We start from the raw sequence: 15,801 nt of genomic DNA, 5'->3' as shown, positions 1-15,801 counted from the left end.
GGAAGAGTAGTTTTACCACGTTAACAATGAATGGGAATCCAAACAAACAATTAACAATAAAGGTCACCAGTACACACAGTGACAGTAATGACGAGAATAAATCAATTAAAAATAAACAAATAAAATACTTCAAACTAACCTTAAGATTATTCTCCTCTAAAGACCAAACTATTTGACCATGAACTGCTGCTCCTGGAAGACCTGAAAACATTCATTTAAAAAGCAGCTATACGAGGCTTTGACGAGCTTGTCGTTTTTCCACAAAACAGAAGAAAACAACAGAGCAAGTTGAATGTGAGCGACACAGATTCCCTAAACCTCAAAGAACACGGTGCAAGTGGAGGATGATAAAAAAGGAGAACATCTGGTGAGTCGAGCACGGTGCCAGGACAAGACAAAGCCATGTGTCTGGCAAACACATACCTAAACACACACACACACACACACACACACACACACACATACATATGCACTGACACACACCCAAACATTTATTCATGCATGCACGCTCAAACCCTCCTGCCCCCGAACTTGCAAACAAGCAAAAATCCCCCCTACACACACACAAACACACACACAAACACACACACACACACATGCACACTACATTCATTGTGCTTGCACTCACGCACAGCAGGGTGCAGTTAGAGGAAAAGAAAAAAGAAAAAGCAAAAGTAGGATGTGATTGGAGAGTCCACTGTTCAGACAAGACTAATCTGCATACTCAGAGGCTTAGGAGTGAATATGCATGAGAGAATAAAACGATATGCCTTCAAGCAGACCACCCGCTTTCTTTGGATTACTGTACCCACCTCCGAGCCTTTTATCTTCTTGCTGGCATGCAATCAAGCTGATTTAGTGTGCACTGGCTGATGGTTTCACACAATAGATTGGACTTAAGAGATGTTAACCTGTTGAGAAAGGGGAAAAAACAGTCACCAAAGCAAAAGGAAAATTCTAAAGAGGGTGATTTAGGTTTAAAATTTCACCAAAATATGTACAATTATCCTAGAAGGCTTTTTTGTGCATATTTTTCATGCCTGATTTGGTTAACTGTGAGAGGATTTAACCAACAGAAGACAGAGAAGCAACACAGAGAAAGTATTCAGGAGAGCTGCGCGGTATTAGACACAGAGCTGTGATGACCCATCAAATATTGAAGAAATGTCTGCTGGAACCATGAATTCACATTTCAAACAGACTTCCTCTAAGACTGTCCTCACCAATGAATGAATATTTCATTTCAGAAAATAGAGTGGTCCTGAAAGGCACCATTACCAAACCCTAATGTCAGGGGGAAAAACATTCCCCACATTTAGTTGAAAGTTAGGGTGAAATGATAAGAGCCGTCCATGCGTAACACAATCTGATGGTGTAATGCATTGGCATCACATTAGCATGACTGTATTTGCCTGCGTGGCAGCGCGTGTGTGTAGGTTTTCCCAAATGACAAAAATGAGAAACTGGGGGACTCGGAGCACAAGGGTTTTCAATTTATCATCTCGCTCATCTGGTAGAAAGGAACAAAAAGTCAAAAACTCAACTCACACACAGTCAGTGCATTAACAAGTAGAGCAGTAACCAGAAATCTTTAAGTAGTGATATAATTTTAGTTAGAAATCTGATTTCAGAAGTGTTTTTTCCCTTTTCAGGCTGCAAATATCCCAGTTAACACATCTAAATCCCTGCTGAGGAAACAAAATTACTTGGCCGAATATACAAAGTTTCTCAGAGGTCTTTTAAAGCGACCATCTCCAGTAATCTCACGTATCTCTGAGTGAGGCTGAATGTGTGGGTGGAGTATAATTACAGGAGGGATTTAAATGAAATCCTTCACATTGGATTGGTTTGCTCAAAAGTGGGCATGGATACGGAGCGATACAGAGCTGTAGAGGACTGTTGGCCTCCACCCACATCTCCGTCACCTACACTGTTAGATCAGGAGGTGGAGGACAGAGAGAAAATGATAAATTAGACCTCAACCACATTCTTAGGAAATGTAAACAAATAAACACCTCCAACTATGAAATCATTCTGCTAGTTACTACAAACCCAAAACATTCCAGTGTGGTTTTATACAATGGTCGGGGTTAGCCTGTTGCCACAAAATCAAATTAGATTGGATAAAGTTGTGTTTATGTTTATGACCACAATTTCAAGACGAGTCATTAAATCTTTATAAAAACAATCAGAAAATATTTTTGACATATATTTGGCATACAGCAATAATTAACTGAACAATAACCATGCAGAGAAGGGATTGAAACTTAATTGTTAATGTGCATGAAAAAAGCTCCTCTTGCAAAAATAAACTGTATATAAAGGGATAAAATATTTTATGCAGGCTATAGTCACAACTACGGACAAGTGATAAGGTGTATAGGTTTGGTTTCAGAGTTAGGAGGGACAATAAAGGATGTGGAGGAGGTGGGTAAATCAGAGGTTACTGTAATTAGAAAAAAATGTACATATATATGTGTGTGTGTGTGTGTGTGTGTGTGTGTGTGTGTGTGTGTGTGTATGTGTGTAAGAAAACATTCAAACTCTACACAAACACTTCTATATATCACATGTCAAAATTATATGATAAACTAAAAGAAGTGAATATTGTAACTTTGGCTAAACTAGCTAGTTGAAGGTATGCCAGACGTCTGACAAATCAATTTTACCTCAAAATCCGCTTTTTCCTAAGCTTTTAACTGTATTTCATGGTCTTCTTCAGTGGACAGAGTTTGCTAAGTTGTCATGAAGACGATTCAGTTTCCAGAAACGCTTGGTTAGCTTGAATGAGGGAAAGCAAGCTTAGTAATGTTAGTTATGTTCAACAAGTAAACAAGCAACAAGATTAAATAAACTGAGATTTTTTCTTCTAACAGGTGTGAAATTAAGAGGTGGCACAACTGCATATAAAATCAATGGTCTGAAAAGAGTGAATGCAAATTTACAATGGGAGGCACAAATTGAATATATGGAGCCAGAAGGAGAAAGGAAAGAAACTAGAGAAACACAACAGAAGAAGCAGTTGGTGCTTACATGGCTAGCCTAGCTGCAGCTAACGTCTAGCTGAGGCTGACAAACATGGATTGTCAAAACAGTCCAGTTGTCAAATATTTGTGCTTAACGGAAAACTAAAATTGGCTTTCATTTTATAGTTATAACCTAAATCCATACAGAGATTCCCATTTTTCCTTTTTTGTGACTCCCAATCTTCAACGGTTAAATTTGCTAGCTAGTTAGCTACATAGACTAGAACTTGATGTTAACAAGGATGAGTGAGTGAATGATTTAGAAGTTGGTATCTATGTCAATATTCATCTATATGCTGGAAAAAACTGAAATGGTGGTGAAGTAATGTCTTTTTTTTTGGAGGGTGTAGGAGGAAATCTAATCACTGACCACACTGCATGTAAACTGGTGTTTTAGAGTAATCAGACTTATGAAAAGCATGCAGACACTTTATTGGATTTTCTGACTTTAATCAGTTTTTGTGTGTGTGTGTGCATTTAAACACAGTCATCGACTTTCATGTCATACAGCGCCGTGTATACCAAGAGGAGCAGGAGAGGTCATTCCTGAGTAACAACACCTGCTTCTATTCCACTGTTGAATTTTCTCTGTACAGAAAGAAAGACAAAGAGAGAGCGAGAGCCACAGACAGAGATGTCCGTGGTGTGGAAATAGTTAAAGCCATAAAGACGTACAGTACCTCAGCCGTGACCCCGTGCCCTCCTAGGTATCCCCCTGCGCAGAATTCTTATTCCCTACCAAACTGACAAAGTGTTTTTAATCTTTTCTTTCCCTCTCTCCTGGAGATTGGGGAAACAAAAATCAATAGCTCCTGGCAGGCGATCTAGCAGGCTGGTGAATTACAGGGTCTGCGCTGCAACCAGAGCGCTGCATCACAGGGGCCTTGGAATGAGAGACCTTGGGAGAGGCATCAGAGACACGGAGGTTGCAGGGTCACTCTGGGTCCGCAGTCTGAGGAGCAGGGTATTTACTGCCTCGGCCAGCTCGCCGCGATGAAAAATAACTACCACGCAGCTCAGAAAGAGGGATGGCTGAGGTGAGAAAGATGGTGAGAGAGACAGACCGAGAGATAAGACAGACAGGGGGGAAGAAGGTGAGACAGAGAGTCTGGTATACGAGCAGCTGAAGTCTTGGGAGAGTTTACCATGGCTGTGATTTGTGTACATTCACGTCATGTGCTATGCGCGGTACAGGTATGATGTCAAGCGGAAGACAAATGCTTTTTTCCCTTCTCTCTCCCAAATGGGAAATGATTCATTAGCGTTTGGTGATTTAGAACGTGGCAGTGCTGGCCGATCAATATGCATAGGCCCATCTGTCAATACGTGATTTCTGCTGGTAATTAGCTGATGTGGGCCAGTGGTTGGGAATATTGCCTGGCAACTGACAGCCTGGTTGTTTCTGTCATCACTGGGGGGTGCACAGGTGGTAGTAGCTCACTGCCGATCGATAAAATACTGCACTTCAAGGCCCAAACTGGGTTCATAAAGACATCCTCCGTGATAAAATACGGAGTAAAGAGGCATTTCTAAATTTTTATTCATTTCAATATGACGGAGAGTTTAGATTTATGCTCAAAAACCAAAGTAATTCACGCCCGATATCATAAATAACAAGAGAAATCTCTCCTAACAATGAAACTCATAGTTTTACATTTCAACATAAACATACATTTGCGCCAGAGGTGGAGGCTGCATCTCAGGCACTATTGAGAAAATGTGTCGTATCACTCAATTATAACAACTCGAGACAGCTGGCAGCGAGACAATTAAGAGTGTGAAAATGATAATGATGATTATGATGAACAAAATTTTTAATTGCTTTGTTTTCAAAGCAAGCGGATATTTACAGGCGAGTGTGCAACGTCAAGTCTGGCTAACGTGAATTTCACCATTGGTTCAGTCATCTTCTTTAAATTGAAGTAACTTCAACAACGGATGAGAACAAAACACAATAACAGAAAAAAATGTGTACAGAAACCATCATTTCTATGCTGTCATACAAGAAATATTTGAATCTTTTAAGCTGCTTACATTTAATCAACTAAACCTCAATGCCAAATTAGACGTATTGACTTTGTTTTGGCTTCTATTTGCTTTCCATTACACTAGTAGCAGCACTAAAGGGAGTTTATTGAACTGCACCGTCTCATGTCAATACAACGACGCCATTCATTGAACTCTAAACATTAAAACCAGTTATATTTGCCTTTACTCTTCTGTGCTACACCTGGGCTGTTATATGTGTTATATTTCATCATTTTTTTCCTCACAACATGTGTCTAAGTTCACAAGTTCACTCACAGTGAAGAGCCAACAAGCAGAGGTATTGTAAACCCCTGCAGAAGGATGCCTCTCTGTCTCTCATTGGCATTTGCATATTAGAGTGTTTTCTGGGGAAAATGAGCTGTAGAAATTAATTCAGGATTAATTGGTGCCTTTATCTCGTTAGGACAATCTAATTTAGGGGATGATGGAATTGTTTAGACTCCCTTTTGCATAATTGGATTGCGGTGAATGGCTGTCATTACCGTCTTTTTAGCATCGTCTGTGGGCCCCCTCTCTCTCATGCAGGCCCCAGCCTCATAAAGAGCGATCATGTGTTACGCCGGTGTTTTGCTAACCCCTGGAACACACCAGCCATGCTGCAAGAGGCAAGCATGTGGCTAACCGCGCAGCAGTGATTAGCTCTCTTTTCAAAGCCATTAGCATACAGCAAGCGGCACGCTGTTGAGGAGATTTCTTATGAACACATAAGCATGTGGCTAACAACACGGCGATGATTGACTGTTAGAGACAGCGATTAGTTTTTAGACTCAGCCGCTGTCACGCTTTGTGGTTTGTGGTTCTGACAGCATTACCTGACCCTCGGAGGAGCTGCACATGACATCTCAAAATCTCTCAATGCCTTTTTTGAGAGGCTTTTATTTTCCTTTCTTTCTTTGTCTAACACATTTCCGACACATTTCGCCCTTTCATTACCTCCACAATATCTCTGAGACAGTTTGCAGTGGGCTGTTTTTTTCAACGTGGGATGAAAATCAATAGAAGTGCAAAGCTCATGTAAAGGATCACTCACTGGAATACCTGATCTTCTCACTTCAACAACATTGATGTAACTATGGAAACAAGTTCCCAAGATGAACGGGGATATGCCTACAGTATCTCCTGACAAAAGGCGTTTTTATATCTCTCCCAGCCAGTTACCCTATACCACAACGCAGGAGAAGCTTATATCTGCTGCTCCACAGCTATGATACCATCATCATTTTTCTGAAAGCACAAATTGTATAGATATTATTCTGCGGGCCGCTCTCTGGTAAACAAGGCAGAGTGAAATCTAATCTATGGTGCTGATACTCAGGCTGTGCCAGGCTAATTGAGTTGATGTAGTCTGTCCCTGGAGGAGCTGGACATACAGTAAAGACAGACTCTATCAAGTCCTATAGCTCATGTACTGTACTTACTGGAAGTGACTTGCGTTTATATTGTCACAGTTGTCAACGGTCGCCATGCAGATGAAACTATTGCTCTCTGCTATACTACAATGTGATTACTTGTAAGCTTTTATGAGGAATAAACTGCAGAAAAGAAACATGCTTTTCTGTCTTCCTTTATGTCCGCCGTCATTCTCTATGCTTCCCCCCGCATGTTCGTGATGCATACTGTGTCATGCTTTTGATGCATTTTAGCCCCCCTCTCCTCGTCTAGTGCCATTTCCATTCTTTGCATAAATGCAGTCTAACAGTATTAAGTATTCATGCATGTTGGAGAAGGTGGTGCCTGTCCTTCAGGGTAAGTGTCAGGCCTGCGTGCGGCACAAGAAAAGCCCCGGGGAGAGGAGAACATTAGGATCCATCAGCCTGACAGACAAATCATTCTCTCATGTAAACATAAATATGAGGGTATGTTTCCACCGCCATCCCACTATCTGTTGCTAGGCTACCTTGCATTAAGCAGTGTAGCTGTCCCTGTTCATTTTGCTCCAGGGATTCCAGCAATACCATCATATAACCTGCTGAGTCTTAATGAGAAGGCCTGCTCATATGAGTGGATATGAACATGGCGAGATGTGAAATTTATTCAAAACACAGAAATTCAGCTGTCTGTCAGCGTAGTGGCGGCACGGAAATGTTTATGAATCTGAAGTGTTTTGGAAAAGAAGCTTTGAGGGGAAATATTGCTCTGTCTCTGCACAAACACACCTGACACAAGAAAAGGTCACAATGGATCAACACACACACACATACACACACACACACACACTCACATGCAAGCATGCACTGATGCAACACACATGGGCTCACACACTTGCTTGGGCGCACACACACAATAAACAATAAGTGGCGCTGAGCTCCATAAAGGTCATTTGTTGTTGAGAAATCACTGATCCCCAAATGCATTAACAAAGTCAATTAACTATTCTCCCACAAAGAAGAAAGGAGCCCATCTCCAATAAAAATAGAGCGCCAAGCGGCGTCCAAGCACCCCCACAATTACAACAACTGTGCGTCCCCAGATAATTATGTGAGCCATAAATGGGGAGAGAAAGACAGTAGAAGGCAATGGTCACTGAGAAGAAAGAGCAGGGAGATGAGGGAAAGGAGCGCCAACAGCTGGTTTGAATAGATTGGGTGTGGGATGAATTAAAAAGTTGAACCTTTCCCTGGCCGTATTCAGATGTCTGCCTCTGGGTGATTAATCATGGCCGTCAGGACCTGTAATCCTTTTCAATGGGAAACAAATGCAGCCACTGTCCTCTCTTCTCCAAAGCGCCCAGGGCCCAGGGCCACCAGCCCGCCTGCATAGTCACAATACCTGAGCCACAGAGAAGGCACCCTGGGGAGCGAGGATGTGTGGACACACTGTAATCTGCTCCAAACATGATGGGATGAACAAAAACGCCGGATTTCAACAAAATTGTACGGCACCCTTTATTGGTTTTGTGCATCCCTTTTTGTATCTCGCAGTCAATAGTTGAGGCAGGTGGCACAACTGCAGGTCCAACTGGTGAAATGGCGCCACTATAAAAGAAACACATCTTTTGAGCTGCAGCATGGTTTTTGTTGTTTTTTTTTTGAAAGAAGAAGGGATTTAAAGAAGCTTGTGAATGGTGTCGGGGCATGTGACTGGATTTCAGATGACAGAAGAGTTTTCTCTCTGACTGATATCAGTCCGCTGCTTGCAGCTGCTTTAGTCAGTGAACTTCATGTCACGTTCCTACATGGTGGTAAACAGCTGATCTAGTTTAGAAAAGACAGTGAGAAAGTCAAGAGCCAGCAACATTGAGGGCCCGGGAGAAGAAAGTGTGTCATCAGCATAAAAATAGAAGCCCACTAACGAATTCCTAATCATATCCCCCATTTCCTCGAGGGGCTATGCTAAAGAGGTTAAAACACCAGCCGCTGGATGAGAATATGTGGCGCATTAGCTCTAGAGATTATTTCTTGGCATTCCAAAGGTTTTCATTGTTATTGATTGTTAAATTCACCATTATCTCCCCAGAACTACAAAACATAACTATTCTCTGTGCGGCCATATATCCTTTCTGCAAATGTTAAAAGCGCAATAATGGAGAGTAATTTCTTCTCAATCTCTAACACTAGTGAGGATATCAGGGCTGCTTTGCGCCTACTTTGTCAATCAATCAAGTGAAAATAATATCTTAAAAGTAAAATGCACCACTTGAGCTTGACTGAATCAAGTGACGCCTGTGTGGCTTTTACGAGTGAATAAAGTGAATGCCCTTGAAAAGAGAGACCACATACTGATTCTAATGGTGTATATGACCTCGGTGTAATCACCTAAAAAAAACTTAGTATTAAAAAATCCTTTGTATTCATCAAAAGGGAAATGTCAGTGTTCCCACTGAGTGAAAGAGTGCTTTTATATGTGTGAAAGGTTGTGAGGGTAGTAATTCAGCGCGGCTTCAGAAGGTTGTGTATGTTGGCAGCATGGCAGACTGTGGAGAATGGGCCACGGACAGCCATTTCCAGAGCCTTTGTGTGTCTCTGTTTGACCAGGCGTCTCCTGGTCCACAGGAGCACAGCTTCAACACATCTAGCAAAGGAACAAAGCAGCCATTATTAGCCCTATCTCATCCCCACCCTGCCTCGACTCACTGACACCCAGGGACAAACAGTGGCAGGGCCCAGCCGCTCAGCTTTGCTGGGGGACTCTGAAGCGGACACTGAAGCGGACTGGGAGGTCCATTAAACACATAGGCGACACCTTAGCTGTGGACAAACATCAACACAATAGCATGCGGCCCTGGTTGCCACAGAGATGGGAGAAAACAGAGTACAGCGCCAGCGGTGACAAAGAAAGGGAGGGGTCAGGCATCATGGGCCACTGGCAACTGAAAAGCTGCCCTGTGAAACACAACACCCTTTTTATTTCACGTCACAAACACTGTATACTTAAAGCATCCATTCAGTGACATGTAGAAAGTGTCATTAACAACAAGTCAGCCTCATTCAGGATCTCTGCACAGAAATTACTCTGCAATAACACAAACTTAGTCTTTTTTTTTTATTATTCCCACTAACCAAATCCCTTATTTTTTTTACCTTAAATTTCCATTTTTTTTCCCTATTAATAATGCTGGAATTGAGGTATTTATTAATGGGTTTTTAAGGGAATAATTAATGGATTCATTAATGCCTTGAAACTAGGGATGCATGATATTGGATTTTTGCCAATATCTGATATTTTCCAACTCACTTTGGCCGATTGCCTTTTTGCACCTAATTGCAGAGAACATCACGTCTCTCCTTTAGTTGAATTAACATATTATTATGCCTACTCTTATCATGATGGCCCACTGGCAGATGCAGACATAAAATACAATGCTTTTCCATGCCACAATGCCATATTTGTTTTTATGTAACATTTTCTAACAAAACTGTAAGATTCTTCCTACGTTAACAGGCTTAGATGATGCTCTCCCCGAGACAATCCTGACAATAGCAACAACCAGGGCAAATTTGACCTATTTCACAAGTTGCAAGTAAAGAAGTGTAATCTCTGTCCACAGGGATCATGTGAAAGTAAGTGTGTTGTACAACTGTACAGCAATTAAAGCCAAATGAAAGAACATAAATAGACATTGTGCTCTGATGATGTCATATATAATAATATATGAGCCAGATGGACCAAAGAAGTACTTTTACTTTCATACTTGAACTTCATCAAGCTGATCATATTAGTACTTTTCCTTGAATGCGGGACTTTTAGTTGTAATGGAGTACTTCACATTGCTGTATTGGTATTTATACTTCAGTAAAGGATCTGAATATTTCCTCCACCTCTACAATAAAGCTGGATAAGATCCAGAGAGTTAATGATGCAGCTCCTCCACGCTGCACCGGTTAGTGCTGCTGCCGCCTGTTTCTAGCACGGAGGATAACTAAAACTGCTCATGTTGACAACTGACAACAAAATAAATTCATTTAGCATCTACAGTGTTTGATCTGGGCTCTTATGGCGGTTAAAATAAAGCTGACATATTTCCTCACTTCAACAGTAACACCGAGCATGGACTTAGCAAGAAACATCTTTCTCCTATTATGCAGGACCAGCAGGGAGAAATATAAACCTTATAGAGTAATCTTGCAGGTAAACTTCATCCATTAAACCCGTTACCTCTTTGCCTCGCAGCTATGTCACCAAATGTGTTCAGCAGCATGAAGCTAGCCCACTAAACACAACAGCACTGCTTGGTTACGCACATAAACAACACGGGGGTAAAAATTCTCCAAGTGCATTCATATCACTGCTTTTTAAATACCCTACATGGTGATAACATCCACCAGCGTGACGCATGTTTACCAGACAAACAGTTAAACAGTTCGTCGAATGGTTAGCTTATTGGCCCATCATATCAGCAGAAATGTTTATGTCAGACCAATGCCAATATTTCATTTTAAAGCCTTTATTGGCTGATACCGATGACTAATATCATTGTGCATCCCTAACTGAAACAAATTAAGGCATTTTAATAGATTAGTAAAAGGTAAAAATCCCTTAAAATGGACTGAAAACAGCCCCTTAATCTAAATCTTAAAATGCCTTAATTTTCTAATTAAGGGGAAATCACAATGGTTTTCATGGGTTTTGGTCCATTTTGAGTGTTTTTACCTCTTAAAAACCCTTAAACTGTGCAAATAGCCCCTTTACTCTCAGATTAAGGGAGTTGGTTTTCAGAGGCAAGATAAGAAGTAATTAAAGGTATTTTAAGGAATTTCTGTTTCATAGTGTTCTAAATATCAGTCGATCTCCTGTTAGCTAGCAAACATCACACATTCCTTCAGTGAGTTAAAATATGCCACGCTCTGTAGTAGGTTTACAAAAGACCTAATTGACCCTTCAAAGATTTTAAAAGTTACTTGAAAAATCACTACATATGGATCTAATCATGAGAAAAGTAATGATCCTCAGTTTATCATTCAATATCTGAAGTGGACACATTTGTTGATCTACAGAACTTAGATCATTTTGATGAGCAAACATTAACGTTTTTCATGTCCTATATCGCTGTCCAGTGAAAACCATGTATCTCCTTATTTTTTTGTGTTTTCACAAAAAACAGAAGCATCAAATGCCCCAATTAGTTGGAAACAATAAATTGGGTGTTTACGACAGAGATAAGTGTGTGAGTTGGCAAAAATTATCTTGCATCTTGTGCTAAAAATCCTTCAAAAATGAAATCATCTATGTAACTTAAGTTAAAACATAGTTGTTTTCCTTATTTCATGAAAAGCTAACTAATTAAGCTAATTTAGGAAACATTTGTTTTTCATTGGACAGCGATGATAAGTTGTGCTAATGTTGTGCTATCAATCTGTTAACAAGAGTTGCTGTTGTTTATTGGAAATGTACGTTTCACCATCGGCTCTGATTTGCGGTAAGGCCACAAATGCACATCAGTTTGTAACATGGACTGTGTTTCTGATTTTGTACATAAACTGTGAAAGTACAAATGAGTGCAGTGAAGAGAGTGAAATGAGAGAAAATTATAATGTGTGCACACACAAAGAAGCATTTACATGTTTCTGTCAATGTCTTTACTGGATGTTGATGTGAATACTATAAATTTAGAGCTCTGAATTACAAAACATCACATCCTCACAAACCCAAGAAAACTGCTGAAAATGTACTTGATTCTGCAAAGTTTACATCATGGTAACCAATGCAAACACAACTGACCAGTTACATGTTGGGCATTTGCATTAGCTGGTGCAAAAGGTGTAGTGTCACATTTAATGTACTGGAAAGGATTATATTATTGTGCTGGGGAGCTCTGTGCCTAAGTCTGGAAATGCCACATATGATATCCATAAATCATAATCATAAAGTATTCACAAATGAATGGAGTTGAGGTTTTGACTTAAGATGACGATTCCAAGTGTATATCCAATTCAAAACTGCCAAATTAAATTGGACATGTTAGCTGAGGTGGCAAATATGCTTGAATTTATTGAGGGTATTGTGGAAAGTGGCCACATACTCAAGATTGTTTCTAGCTCTGATTCAGTTTTCATTTAATACGAACTGTACGTGGTGATTTATTGTGCTTTTCTGCATCACAAGCTTTTGCTGTTCAAGCCTGCTTTCTGTCTCTTTTTCACTTATGACCGGCGAATAAATCCCATCGATACAATCATCCCCTCTGACCTCTGAATCTGACAGCATGTCTGCTAAACACTTCAAGTATAAGACTCCAAGAAGCGAGTCCCCCTCTCTCTTCCGCCGTCTCTTTTTCTCTCTTTCTTTTCCCTGTCCTCTCTTCCTGTACTGCTTGTGTGTACAGCTTTTTCTCTCTCCACCTGCCTGAGCTGCTGTGGCCTTGTCTGAATCCTCTGAATTCCCAGTCCACTGCAGTGTATCCGCCTGGAAACACCACAGATGCCAGCACTTGGTAAGTTACAAAAAAAGAAAAAAAACAAAAAAAAACAAGGAAAGTGATGGGATGAAGATGTCAGTTATGGCAAATAGAACTCTGTCACACTCCTATAACATCTCTGTCACTGATTATCAGACCGGAGAGTCGAACACACACACAGTCACACACAGTCACACACACACACACACATTGTGGGACTGATAAACAGAAGTAGGCCTACAAGAAAAGCTAGGCCTATAATGACACTGAACCAGATGTGACAGATTTTTAAATTAAATATTAAGTTTTGAAGGAGAGACGGAAATACCGTAGAGCACTTTAAGAAAACAAGCTGAGAACCCTACGTTGATTTCTTATCTAATTTATTTCTGTCCAGACAGGAGTTTGAGCGGGACGCAGCGAAGGGAGGGTCCAAAGCACTTGGGTTGTTTTTCTTGAGGCCTTCGGGGTGGGAGAGAGGGATCACGGGGTGAGGAGTCAAGGGGAGGACAAGGTGACTGATTGAGCAGAGGCATTAGGTCAGCATCGGGCAGCTGAATCAAACCCAACCAAGACCCTCCTCACAACTAACTATGATCAAATACATCACCCAGCTCTGTCAACACATGCGTCCTGCTGGACGCTATATCACTTCCACATGTGCACATGAGCCCAGCTACACAGCTAACACACATTAACGGGCTTATCAGCACGCAGCTCACAGCACAGCACTGACAAAAGCAGCGTTTCGGCGGAATAATGGATGCATGAAATCAATCTGTGAGTTTCAAAAGGTCATCATGTGCAAAGCTCCCAGAGTAACAAGAGGAAACCCTATCGTCTCTAAAAGGGTCCATACAAAAAGATTCAACAACAGGACATTAATTGAAAACGGGTGAACACGAGTTAAGTTGTTTTAAAATTCAAAATGTGTGTGCTTTATACATTAGCCAGATAATTAATGTGCAGCAATCATCACTAGCCGCTATTGGGATGAAAATTAATCTACACCAATCGCTCCATTTCAAAGAAAATGCATTACAAAGTACATGATTCTTTTCAGTATTCTTCCAACATTCATCCACAGTATTTTCAATACAGAATTCAATTATGCGGAACACCTGAACAAACAATATCTCACAGCCAATTATTCAGCGCCTTGGAAACCATTGGCAAACAAATTAGCAATGTTAATGTGAGAGAGTGTCTTGATATTTTTGGCTGTGTGTGCTTACAAAGGCAGCAGCACAGCCCTCCGCTCTCTAGTTTCTTTGGCTATTGTTGACTGATGAATTAAACAGATTGGACTTGATTTGAGAATAAAAAAAAGGAAATTTCAGGTGTCAGCTTGCCCCCTCTCCGTCAAACAAGACTCATCTTCAGAGCACGATCGCTGGATTTCTGTGTTCATTATTTTCAGAAGAATCTACATCATAACAATGACGTTTTTGACTACAGACAGCCATATTTCAGCTTCAGTTTGAGCAACGTTATTCTGGTTGACATTTCAGCTTCCAGACAGAACAATGAAAAGCTACCATGAGGTATCTTGGCAAGGCTATTGCCCTGTGTATTGATTGGGCAAAGGCCCAACATCCCCTTACTAAAAAGAGATTAAAATATCAGACTTGTCTAAGACATTTATGGAGTCTGTGACCTCAGCCAATGCTAAAGTGGAGTACATACATCATAGTCCATCTCTGTAAGCTACTGAGTCTTGAGTAGCACTGACAGAGAGACGAAAGAGGCTGAACATTCAACTGCATCTTCATGGGCGGATGCAGAAGGGATTTAGCTACAAATCGTGGGTGTAAATCACCGTAGTTGCTGTTTCATTAAAAATTCACACCACGTCCTTGCATGTAAATGTTTAACACTGTGAGCTGTTGTCTAGGATGCTTCTCTTACACCTTCTTTTTTTGGTTAAAATGGATGAGATAGATTCTGTGGGAAAGGCAGGAAGACAAAAGCGTGAAAGATGTGTGTATCCATTCACAGCTCCAGAGGACCTTCATTACAGAGCAAGCAGGTCCTGTCAACGTCTTTTCATTACATGGTCCCATATATCCACCCCTGGTGTCCAAACAGTCCGCTCTGTCGCCTGTCAAGAAAAGGCACTCTCGGGGAAAGTCCTCCTATCTCTCCGATCCCCCTCACCACGCCTGATTCCAGACTGCGAGGCGGGAGAGGCCAGGCAGAAAGGGAGGAATCGTGTTTGCCATCAACAGCTCAAGAGAGTAGCATGGCAGCAAGATTGATGACACCCTCCCTGAAAGTAACAAAAGAACTCCTGTGCACGAGGGCCCGCTTATGGGGCTTGATAGAGTTGTCATCCTCTTAATAAACAGCTCTGATATGTCAGCAGCAGTGGCAGCAGGGACTACACCAAGCTCACCTACTAAGCCATGGGCAGGACCACCTACTGGCATCACGGCACACACATCCGTGGGCGATCTCTCCATATGGAGGCCCCTGCGGGTGTCAGCAGGGCAACTACTGGAGAGGAATAAATTTATGACAAAAACATTCTTGTCTTTTGATTTCATTGTTGTGCAAGAGAGGCTGAAGGCAAATGATGCAATGACACCTGGATTTGTTGTGGTTGAGTTTATGTGTGTGATGTTAACAAGAGGCATTTTATCATTTTGAGCATTATGAAAACAGGAGAAGAGGGACGACTCCAGAACAGATGACATGGATAGATGAGAGGTTTTCATGTGTGATCACAGTACAAATAAAACCCAGAAGGTTTTCAGTTCAGCTACACCAAGAAGTACAGTTTCTCTATGCGTGACAAAAGCAAACTGGGCATTAGCTAACACAATAAATAAACAAATAACTAAACAAGTCCTTAATATCCATTACAAGTGACATGTCAACAACAATAAACAA

Source organism: Thunnus thynnus, chromosome 12 (assembly GCF_963924715.1).
Source record: "Thunnus thynnus chromosome 12, fThuThy2.1, whole genome shotgun sequence".
Lineage (NCBI taxonomy): Eukaryota > Metazoa > Chordata > Actinopteri > Scombriformes > Scombridae > Thunnus > Thunnus thynnus.
The sequence above is the reverse complement of the archived record's forward strand: the minus strand, read 5'-3'. Positions refer to the sequence as shown.